Genomic DNA, 12828 nt, shown 5'->3' with positions numbered 1-12828 from the left:
CATCCTAGATCCAAACAGTAAAGAGAAAGTGTTGGTACTGGATGAGTGCAGCAAAATAGAGGATGTTTTGAAAGATAAATTTGCAAATGTTGTGAGTCAAAAGTTGGGGAAATTGGAAGGGTTTGAGCACAGGATTATGCTCAAAGGGGATGCTCAACCGAGGGTGCACAAAGTCAGACCTATCCCCATGTTGATTAGGGAGGAAGTGAAGAAAGAAATTCAAGGTCTCTTGTCTAAGGGGGTCATTGAGGATGTGGTCACATCTGAATGGATTTCTCCAATTGTGGTCGCGAGGAAGCCCAACGGAAAAATTCGTTTATGCATCGATTTACGCCATTTAAATAAAAATATTGTCATAGAAAGATTTCCTTTGCCAAAAATAAATGAGATGGTGTCGTCGTTAAGAGGGGCTACTTGGTTCTCAACGATTGACCTCTCTGCTGCCTACCACCAGGTGGTTTTAGAACCTGAGTCGAGACATCTGATGGCTTTCATCACGCCATTCGGTTGTTATCAATTTAAGAGAATGCCGTTTGGCCTGGCATCGGCTGCAGCTGTTTTTCAGCGATTAATGCACATATTGTTTGGTGAAATGGAAGGTGTATGTTTTTTCCAGGATGATGTTCTGATTACTGGAACTAACAAAGAGGACCATGACTCTAAGTTGATGAGAGTGTTTGAAGTTTTAAGTACAGCTGGTCTGACGGTGGAATTGTCAAAATGTAAATTTGTAGAGAGGAGTGTTTCCTATCTTGGTCATGTGATTAGTGAGGACGGTGTCAGACCTAAGGTGTCCTTGGTTGAAAGTATTTTAGCTGCCCCTGCCCCGAGTTCTAAAGAAGAGATTAAATCGTTCTTAGGGATGGCAGAATATTGCGCAAAATTCATTAACAATTTTGCTTCAAAAGTTTTTAACATTAGATCTTTGCTTAAGAAGAATGCAAAATTTGAGTGGACCAAGGAATGCGAAAGGGAGTTTGTAGAGATTAAGATGGATTTACAGAAGGTGGGCTCACTTTCCAGTTTTGACCCTAATTTAGATTGTTTGCTGACTACGGACGCAAGTGACAAGGGATTGGGTGCAGTACTTTCACAGGTTGGTGGTGATGGGAAAGAAAGAACTATTTTGTTTGCATCCAGGGCTTTGTCACCAGCTGAAGGTAGATATCCCATCATAGAAAGAGAGGCATTGGCTTGTGCGTGGGCTCTAGAGAATTTTCGTGCCTTTGTATGGGGCAAGATGGTACATATTCGGACGGATCACAAGCCGTTGGTCCATATTTTATCCACAGAAGGGACTGCTACGGCATCGGCTAGACTTGCAAGAATTTCAATGCGTATGAAAGAGTACATTTACAAGCTGAGTTACATGCCAGGTAGGGATAACATAGTGGCGGATTGTTTATCCAGATTACCTACACCATGCTTTAGTGTGGCCTTGGTTCAAGATTCGGGTGTTCCTGCTATTAGTAAAGAAGATTGGGCTAGAGAGCATGGTAAGGACAAGATTTTAGTTGATGTATCTAGGTTTATTTGTGAGGGATGGCCTAAGGAAAGGTTCATTGCTGATGGTTTGAAACCATTTTGGGAAGTACGTTTGGAGTTATCATTTGAAAAAGATGTGTTGTTAAGAGAAGATAGAATAGTTCCTCCTGTGAGTTTACGAAAAAGGGTTGTGCAAATGTGTCATGAAGGACATTTTGGGATAGTCAGGACTAAGGTCGCTGTCAAAAGTTTGTTTTGGTGGCCCAAAGTTGATAAGGAGGTAGAAGATTTTGTGAGGGCATGTTCGGTCTGTGCTTCAGCTGACAAGTCTTTGAGGACTTTGAAACCGGTGATGAGTGAGGGATTAATTTCCAGGTTTCCATGGGAGACAATTGCTGTGGATATTTTTGGTCCGGTGGGGGAACTGAAAGAGTATGGATTGGTTGCCATTGATCTTTTTTCAAAATGGCCGGTGGTTAAATTTGTGGAAAAGGTAGATACCCAAACTGTTCTTAAATTTTTGGACACAATTTTTACAATGGAGGGGTTGCCAGTAAACATTTTAACAGACAATGGTGTACAGTTTTTATCAAAGTTGGCTCAGGATTATTTTGGAAGGTGCAGTATTAAGCATAAAACCACAGCTTTATACAATCCAAGTGGTAATGGCACTGTGGAACGGTTCAATAGAGTGATCAAATGAATTTTGCAAGCTGCTATTAACAAGAATTTGGGTCGGAAGGTGCAAATACAGAAGGTGGTATGGTCTTACAGGGTTACTGTGCATAATAGTACAGGGTTTTTCCCTTTTGTCATTTTGAGAGGCAGGTCTCCAAGGTGTAAGTTTAGCCCAGGATGGATGTTTGGTGGTAAACTGGAAAAGTGGTCAATTGATGATGTGAGGAAGAATTTGGAAAATGTGCATTTAAAGAGCAAAGAGTATTATGATAGACATCATGGTACTAAAGATAGCCAGGTTAAAATTGGAGACTGGGTTCGCCTTTTAAAGTTCAAAAAGGTGAGAATAAGTTTGATGTGGCAAAACGGGTAGTGGAAGTTTTTAGGAACTCCGTTAGATTGGATGATGGTAAGGTATGGAATCTCAAGGATGTTGCTTTTGATATCAGCTTGGATCATGATAGAGTGGAATCTAGTAATGATGTAGCAAGGGATTTTGATTGGGTGGAAGATTATTTTGAAAACAACGATTTGCAATCTCGTTTAGCCTTGGAGGAAAAGCATGGTGTACAATCTCATGGTGGTTCTTGTAATGTGGATGTCTCGGGTGTGCCTTCTCAATTACGGGAAGGGAAAGGGTCGGTGGATGAGTCTGTGGTGGATGGTGGCGTGAGTAAAACTTTGGTGGATGGTGCTTGTGGCCTGACGATAATACACAGTCAAGCCTTGAGGAGGATACTGTTTGCACCAAGAGGAAAAGGGTGTTACCTGTGTGGTTGAAAGAGTATGTCATGTGAGTTTTTTATAGGATGGATGTCCTGTGTGTTATTATGTTTGTTTTATTACTCCATTGTTCTTTTTGTTTATTGTTATTTTGTAAGGGGGGGATGTGTTATGTTACTATCTTTTAGATTGTAAGTTTTCTTTAAGGCTCGTGGGAGCTCGAGCTTAGAGTTGTAGTGTGTTGTGTGTTCCACGAAGACGGGCAGTTATTGCCTGGCTGCGGATCCCTTCAGATGTTTTCCTGGCACTACCTGTCCTTTTACTTTTATGCTTAATAAAGTTACTTAAGCAATCTAACTTGTTTGCGTACTTAACAGCATTGTATTCAAATTCCAGCTTCTGTAATCCTGCAAGCTTCAGCTGTCATTTTTAGGTAACAGTGATTACCACCTTAAAAAGCCACCTGCCATGCTTCTGACATTATACTTAAAAGAACATGTAAAAAATATAATTTGTTCACAAATTGCACTTTAATAGATTTTTTGTTAACTGTAAAAAATCTGGAAATCTTACTTCAACAAAGCAATACATGTGTAACCCAATTAACGTATTTAGAGGTTGCGGAGCATGCCATCCGCCAAACTCTAAATAGGGCCTTAAATGTTATTTTTAAATAGTTACTTTTCTGGGTAAAAAACGGTTCAAGGTTTCTTTATTTGTAAAAAAAAAAGAAAAAATTCAAATTTCTTAATTTAAAAGCAACTCCACTTTGATTAAAAAAATGACATTCAGCGTAGTTTTTTTCCCATGAATAAAAAGATTTGCACATCGCTTCATATAAAGTCTAAAAGAAGCTTTATGAAACAGCACGATATCTTCTGATGCTGTGGTTTTCATATTCTGTCCCAGATAAGGCTTTTCTCAGAATGTTCATGAGAAGCTGTGGTATTCCATGACTTGATGTCATCTGGAATCTATCCATGTCATTTGGAATTGTCTTAGTAACTTAGAATGTTTTCTCTTGATTTATTAAGCCATGGCTTCTAATCAACACAGAGACCATGGCTTGAGGCCTTGTCTGTGTGATGTCACAACTCAGAACCCTGGCCATAGCAACCACTACCACATCAGAACCTTCAGTTTACAGAGTTATCCAGACGGGAAAGGCGAAGTACCAGGGCTCTCAGAGGCAATACAATGGAGGGTCCCAGTGGCCTCACCCCAGAGGACTTTGCTAATGCACCCGGAACCAGCCAGGACCTTCATGATTACGAGGACGATGGTAAGAGTCCGGAATGGGGTCAGAATAAAAGGATGCAGACCTGAGCTATAAAGAAGGGCTGGTTTCTCCCAGGCACAAAGCACCGCCATGACACAAACTTGGCATGAAAACGACTGAACTTAAGGGGAGGATGTATTTGTAGAGGGTGAATGATGACTGCAAGGTTTGCTCCTCGAGTCGAGGTTGGACCCTGAATGTTCACTGAGTAATAAAATATGTTTAAGTGTACACAAAGAGTCGACAAGGAACCTGCCAATGTTAAAACAAAGCGCATGCTTAGGGCTGTCTAGGACTTAATACTCAACCATATAAATCCAAAATAAAGGTGTGACAGAGCTACAATAGTGAACATTTTATGACAAATATCATGTGCTCAGGGATGGCGCTAGGCATGGGCCCAGGACCCAGCGCTCAGTCCACCAATATTGGGCCTTGCGGGGCCTCGCACCTGTGCTCCAGCACCGCGAGGCCCAAAGGAGGGGCACCTGTCTCCAGGCCTCTCAGCAGGGCCGGATTGGCTGTATTGGGCACAGGGCGATTCCCCATTGGGCCGGAATGGTGGGGGTCGTTTTTTGTTAGTGGGAACAGGTTTCGCAGCAGTGCTGCAAAATCAGTCCCTTGTAACAAAAGGGCACGCAGCAGCAGTGTTCCCGCCAGCACCCTCCCCTCCCTTCCCCCCCAGAGGCCGGTTGAACTTAATTGTCGCAGCTGATTTGCGATCTCAGTCTGTCACTGCCGCACAGTTATGTGGCATGCTGCCAGGAACAGGGGAAGGCCCTTCGGAACGAGAAGCAGCTCTCACTATTTCAACACTGGATGAGCTGTGAAAGAGAGGCTTGTCAGTGTCTGAGAGGGGGTGTTGCTGCACAGGAGGGTCCCAGCACCATGCAGGTTCAGGATCCCCTTCAAATATTGGGATGCAAATATTATTGTCACCTTTCCAGGAGAAAAATCCAGGCCATTCATTGCTGCTTTAGGAGCATGGAAAGGCTGGTACACAATAAAAACTGCCACTTTAAACAAAAGCATATGTATTATTTGTAACAAGTCGTTTGTGTCTTTGTTTACCTGAATTATTACTCAGGGATGGGCGCAGCTCTACAGAACAGGACAGACAACCACCCAGGTGGAAACCCTAGGTGCATACAGCCTTGAATGAGGGATTAAACCCATTTTTTGCAATTTTGTATAGCACAAACGTGTCTCAAAGGTATTGGAGTGCTTAACATGAGAACCAGTTACATTATACAAGGACACATACTTTTCTTTTTTTAGGCACAGGGAGGTTAAGTGATTTGCCCAGAATCACAGGATCTTGAGCTGATGCCTAGACTGGAAGCTGGTTGCCCAGGTAAAAAGTCGGCACCTCTAGCTGTAATGACACATCCTGGTTAGACGGAGGGTGGCAGGCAGATGCTACATGAAAGCTTGGCTCTTTATGGACTTGTGGTTCTAACTGGACCTCAAGCTGAGCCAGGAAGAATGCCTTTGGTGGCTATTTCTCACAATAAGCCTGTTTCAAAGTGCGGCCGTATTATCAGATCAGTGGATGAGGCACACAGAGAGTGTTATTTGCCCAGTATCAAAGATTTTGTTAAATTAGTAGACCCAGGACGGCAGTACACTGCTACTTGTTGCAAAGACTATATATTTACCACTGTACTGCATTTAGATGATTATGTTATGTTATATTAAAATTTCTAATAAAGCGCTTGTACACCGATTAGTTTCTTGGCGCTGAACTTGTACATATCACTGGGCACCTCCCTTCTCTCAGAAATTATTCATTACATTTTAAAAAATCACAGTGACTTCCAGTTTTCACATTGAATAAAAGTACTCCCAATCTTCCCAAAAGGGGAGCAGCAGAGTAATAAACTGAGCCACTGGAACTATATGGTAGAGTAGGGTCAAATTATGTGGCAGGGATGAGTAAATTATGCACCAAAAAAGGCATATTATGCGGCGTAATTCAGTACATTTTATGATAATATTACTTCAATATTTGGTCATTTTTGCACTTAACACTGCCTGGGCATTGGTTGCACTTACTTAGTACCAGTTTAACATTCAAGCTTAGCAATACGCAACAGAAAGGTAACCTGTCCAGCTTTTCAAAGGATCTTCTGCTGCAAGGCAACACGTGTTGTTGTGTCAATAGGAACTTTTGAACCATTTGAGCTAGAAACAAAAAATGTGTTTGTTAAAACCTGCAGATTATGCAGCAGATGATAGATTAGGTGATAAATCAATAATTATGAGAAAAATGCAGCAGCCACTCAATCGCATAATCCCAGTGGCCCTGGCAATAAATTCAGAAACATTACGGCCCAAGAGCCCACAATTTGGTCAAATGGGAGGCAAGGATTAAAAAACTTGTCTCCTGGTTGCATTTCTCCAACTAGTCCACTAGACTACAATTGGGATCTCAGTAAGCCTGATGAATAGGCTAAGGAGATGCTTCTCCAAGGAAATTGCCACTCTGTTTCCAGCCATGATCAGTAGTAGAACATGATGATTAGATGCCACATGTACTAGGTCCGTGGTTAAAACGTACTAGTTAGACCAGGTTCTGTGGCAGTGGGTACTTACTGGACAGTATGAATGGTAGATACTGATTTACTACTGTTACTTTTCTAAACTTGTTGTTCAAAATTTGCAACTGTTAGCAGTCAAGCCTTACTCCAATAGGTGGTAAAGGGATTAGAACTCAACCATAGCATGAAGAGTAATCACACTCTAGAAACTCAATCTACAGCTGACTTAACTTTTAACAGGACCTGTTTTAGAGGGGGTATTTAGAATGAAACTCCTAAAATCTGCTAGGTGACTCTTAGTTCCTCCGCTCCCCAATAAACACCTCCCGGAGTCTCTGCACACGAAATGTGTCTCCACACGTGCAGTGTTTCTCCAAAGGCATACATTCTCTTGTGAAGTTCCTACGTGGCTCTTGCAGCGATGACTAAGGTCCATGTCTGTGAGGCCCAGGGAAGGGGACTCTACTCCCCAAGGTCTTGCAGCACCAGACCATGGATGTGAAGTCCAAGACAGTGGGGCTACATGCCAGAGGCTTTGCAGCACTACATGATAGCTTCGAGGACGGAAAATAGGAAAACATTCTCATGAGACTCACAGCTGTGGGTCATGGTGAGGTGGTCTATGGAAGGGAACAACCCTCCCTGGTCTTGCAGTGCCACACTATTGTTGTGAGACCAATGGTAGAGGTTTCCTCTATCCTGGGACCCTTTTTCTGGGCATCGCAGCACTAGGCCATGGTTGCAAGGCCTAGAAGAGTGGAGGTCCCTACCCTATGCCTCATAGCCATGTTATAGCATGTTGTAGCATTACAGGCCATGCAGAGGGCACCTCTCCCCTGACCCTTGCTGTCATGCTTATGTTGGTGCAAGGCTCATGGTTTAGTGGGCTCTCTCCCCTAATCCTCTCAGTGCTACACCATGTCTGAGAGCCCAGGAGGTGAGGCAGGGCACCTAGTGTGGGCCCTTCCCCTAGGCCCCATTGAAACTTTCTCACAGCTCTGTACCTTGGCTCTGAGCATAGGTCAATGTCAAGGTCCATGTCCTGTGATGCCATTTCCTGTGATTTCATGTTGCATGTAGCACATTCCCTTTCTGCCCTGGCATAGCTATCTGCTAGTGGCATCGCCATCAGTAGTGTAGTGGGTGCAGTGGTACTGGGCCCAGGGGTATTAAGTACCCAATGTTCCCAAATGATGGCTTTATTTTACTGTTCAGCCAGTGGGCAAGAGTGAGGGGGTGCCGTTACTTTGCAATGCCCATATCATATATACAAGTAGCACAACAACGGTGCTCTGGATGCTGGCGCAGCCATGTTCCAGATCTTTGAGGCATGAGAGAGGTCCTCCCTCTAATGGACATTAGAATCAGTCGTGGTTGGACACTCAGTGGAGGAGGCACCAGACCATGAGCTTAGCAGAGCAGGACTATGGCTGCGACACTCATTGGGGGCCCTCTCTCAGGGGTATAGCTATCAGTAGTGCAGCAGGCGCAGTGGCACCTGGGATCATGGATGTTCTGGAATCAATGCACCTAGATTAAGGCTCCCCTTTACTTACCACATCATTTTCTTGCATCAGGACCCATTACTTTGCCACTGGTCCCTTCTCCCATGCACCGCACAGCCATGATCTAGAGCTGCGAATGTCAGGAAAGGTCCGTCCTCCCCTAGGCCTACCAGCCATGGTCCAGTGATAACAGACATAAAGGAGGAAGCCTGCAGTTTTGGGCTTTGCCCTGGGCTTTGCAGCCATAGACCAGTGCTGCAAGAGGACCCTCTGAAGGGCATAGATGGCATAGATATCAATAGTGCAGTGGGAGTATGGCCTTTTGGGGTTTTGGGTCCAATGCACCCGAATTATGGCTGTATTTTACTCTCCACAAAAAAGACTACAAAAAGTGATGGATGGAATACTTGACTTAATCACAATCATTCAGATGTTTATAGAGCGCAGCTACTCATTCGAAGGGGTCTCAAGGCGCTATGAGAAGGTGGGGGTGCGCATCAACTGGTAATCCTGCAGGATGCATCCCTCTCCGTTATTTTACACACCCTGCTACCTCAGTTTGGACCCAGCCATATGCAAATCAGTCTTGTCCCTGCTCCAATGGGAACAAACAAGAACAAACTACCAGGCCAGGTCCTCTCAGAACCGGAACACAAGCAACCCAGGACATTTGCTGCCATAGATAGGGATCATCAGTCAGGTATAGCTCGGTTCCAGTAACATAGTGAATAAATAAATATATATATTTTAGTTTTATTTTATAACTTACTTGCAATATACAAACAGCAGGGTTACATCCAGAATGAGGAGCAACCTGCATTAAGTTATGCCAAACATGTGCTTTACAACAGCAAGCTCTACTCTCATGGGGGCTTTAGCTCATATTTTATATGTTTAAATGTCTTACCCCTCTTCACACCAAATTCTACTAGCTATGTTACAAACAAGAACAGCAATCTCTATAAAAAAAAATATGATAATGGCAAGAAGAGATTAAAATAAATGCTTTAATCCACTGTGCAAAATATTTTGATGATGTTCTAAAAATAACATGATGGATTGGCAGCAAACTTATCTAGGTTTTGGCCTAGTGGTTATAGCAAGCGAAGCTTGCAGTGCTGACGCCTGTGTTCCACCCTTCTGTGAAGGAGGGCAACTTGCTCTCCTGGGCTAATTCTATGCATATTCTGTGAGTGAATGAAGCTTGCATTGGGGAATGTCAATGCTGTGCATGTTCCCTCATCAAAGGAAGCTTGAAGGTGTCATGCCCATGCTGTGCTTATTCTTTGAAAGGGAGACGTTTGCACTGATGATGGCCATGCTGGACTTGCTTCTTGATTCAGTGAGGACTACACTGTAGGTATCAACACTGCGACTCATCTGATAATGAGGGAAGCTTGCACTGTTGCTTTCCTTGTGTTACCAGTTCTGTCATCCATAGATGCTTGTTCCACTGATTCATTCTTTGTGTGATAAGGCTGGATCTGTTGACACCCATAATAGGGCCTGCTCTGTCATGTTCTATTAGGGAGGGAAGCTTGCTCTGATCCTGTTGTGCTGGACATGTTCTCTGTTTAATGCTTAATGTTGAATTGTGCCTGTTCTGTGGAAAAGGGCAACATACATTACTGATTGTCAAGCTACATATATTGAGTGAGAGAAGCTTGCAACGGTTATATCCATGCTGCAAATGATTATTTCCAAAGGCCACTTGCACTGATGATGTCTATTTTGTTCCTGCTCTCTGACTGAGAAAAATTTACATTGCAGTCCCACCACAGGCATTGTGCAACAAAGCATAGAGATTCTCAAGTAGTGTGTGTGACTGTCAAGCATTTCTGTGAAAATGTTCATTAGGTTGTTGCCAATTTGTATGCATGGTTCGGAATTTTAGGAATAAGTCAAGCAATTTTCCAACCTCTACATGGCACATAAACACTACATACATTCACAAAAGTACAATGAATAATTTAATTGGGCGCCAAGTAACTCTTGGAAACCCTGCCATCCTTTACATTTCTGGAATTATTGATTTACTCTCCTTTCATAAGTAAATAAAGACGGAGAGGCGCCATTATGCTTCACCTTACACCGCTAACTGTTACTGTCTGAATTACATGGATAAAAATGAGGTGCGAGAGCAAAGGAACTATCCCCATTGGCACAGCGTGGCACCTCGAAATGTCTCAAAATTCAATAATTAATATGATAATGCAATTTATAATTTTAAAGGCTGTGACACTACATTTTAAATGTAATGTCGCTGCTAATAGAGTGGATATGTTGTTCTGGGTATTAGGTCCCTGGATTTAGTGTTCATGTGTCTAGCTCGTGTCAGTCTTGTAGATATGGCAATGCCATGGTGCAGCCTACCCGGGGTGGTTAACTGGCAGTGTCCTCAATTGAACAACAGGCAGCCTATGCAAAACATTCACTTCTTACCACCTACTTCAATTGGGTGGTAAGTCGTCAAAAACAGAAAAGGCTCCCCAGGGGACCTTTTTGTGAAAGGTTGCGAAAACGGACCAATGCCTGCTCTTAAAAAAATGAAACTGAAACCTTTAATTTTTCTTTTTGAAACACATCCAAATTTCCTTTAAGGAAAGTGGCCTGCATTTCCACAAAAAAAGTATATTTAAAAGCAAACACAGACATGTTGGTTTGCTGTCCCCAGCAGGCCACCATCTCTGTGTTTTTAGCGATTCGCAATGGGTCGCAAATTGCGACCTGCCTAATGAATATTGATGAGGCTGGACCATTTACGACCAACTCGGAACCGCACTGTCAAACACTGTTGTACATCACATTTTGTGTCTTCTAAATTGCGAGTGGTAGAAAGTCGCAATTAGGAACTCGCAAAATGTAGCGGTCGTACATGTGGCCCCAAATCATAAAAACATAGCAAGGGCTTCTTGATGAGGCTGGAACTCCATAAATATCCAGTTCTTCCTTTTTTGAGTCTAACTGTATTTCCTTTTATTGTAAATCTTTCAAAAACAATAGGCTTAATAATTGTTTACCTTATGCAAACAGTTGACTCAAAAAGCAATACAAAACATTAAGGTGTCTATTATAATAGCGGGCGGATCGCCACCTCCCATATGGCAGTGGCGATCCGCCTGCCATTATCTACCGCCCGCCTTCCATTTCCCCCTGCCAAATTACGATGGCAGGAAGAACCCGGCAGACGGAAAAAGAGGCTGAATATGGTGGAGGTGTCTGCAAGACACCGCCATCCATATTACTATTCAGGTGGAGATGTGCCTTTCCAAGGCGGCATGCCCGCTTTGGCACTAGGCAGCTAAATTTAGTGCCAGTGCAGGGGAAAATGCAGGGCTGCACCCTAGTGTTTCTAAAGTTCGCCTTCTTGGCCTAACGACATGCTTCACCAGTATACTATTAAATATGCCTCTGAGTTTCTCATGCATTGGATCTTCCATAGATTCACATGCTTGAGTCATTTTCTGTTGCCATGGGGAATGATTCAAGAATATCATTCTCTGTGGCGACTGGGAATGATTCAAGCGTGTTAATCTATCAAAAGTACCGATGCTGGAGAACCGGAGTTACAGGTAAGTAAATTATTTCTTTATCAACTGTGAAAGAAAAAGGCTGGTCTAGGACTTACTGAGTTTTAAAATTGAGACTTGTTAGTCACACACAGACACCAGCAGTCATAGCTGAACTTCCTGAGCTACCTTGCCATGACATAATACTACATTACAAAGGACAACACCACATTACAGGTGATAACATATGTTCGCATTGCATGCGTCAACATGACACATCTACTGAGCTGCACTTAGCAATAAAGTAAGTTCAAAATCACAGAACCCGATTAAGTCATGTATGTCTGTAATAAGCAATGTCAGTTGAACTGCTGGCAACAGGGGATTTATAAACAGTTGTTTTTCACTCACAATTGGACATCTGAAACCTCTTATAAAAAAACAACACAACTGGTGGTGAGGGCGATACTTAATTGACAAGTATCTTTTTGAAGCTTTACTGCTTGAAATTTTCCCCCCAAACCAATTAAGCTCTGAGATTCCACCTCCTCGCCTTCAAGAGATACTCCTTGTGCAAATGATACACATTTTCTATATTTTGGATAAACATTTACAAAGATTCTGAATGTTGTTGTGGAATTCAGTTATAACAACACATTCTGATGAAACTCTTAAGGGTGTAGCAGCCTATTAGTACTAAGGTATATTCAACCTTCAAAATCCAATTACAGCTTAAAAGCAAATGCTGGTCTCTGATTCCGGTAGCCTTTCATTTGAGACCAAGTATTATATAATTTCACTAGTACAAATGTATGGGTCTGTTGGGTTGGGATTGTAGTCTGAAGACATTAGAGTAGTTTGAATCTAAAAGTGCAAAAGTGACAATTCTGGAGGCAGAACAGAAAGGCATTGGGCACTACATACATGCAGTGGTGCCATATTTTATTCAGTTCTGGTCAGCACTTATTATCTCATTAAAGTACTGAGCTGAGGGAATCAGACAGCAGAGCTTTGCATTTTGTAGATAATTATTGAAGGGGCTGAAAGAAGTGCCTCTCCCCAATAATAATGTATAATTTGCTAGCTTTCTATTTAGCAAGCCTTCGTGT

The sequence above is a fragment of the Lissotriton vulgaris genome, chromosome 1_1 (assembly GCF_964263255.1).
Source record: "Lissotriton vulgaris chromosome 1_1, aLisVul1.2, whole genome shotgun sequence".
NCBI classification, from domain to species: Eukaryota; Metazoa; Chordata; class Amphibia; order Caudata; family Salamandridae; genus Lissotriton; species Lissotriton vulgaris.
This window is presented reverse-complemented; position numbering follows the sequence as displayed.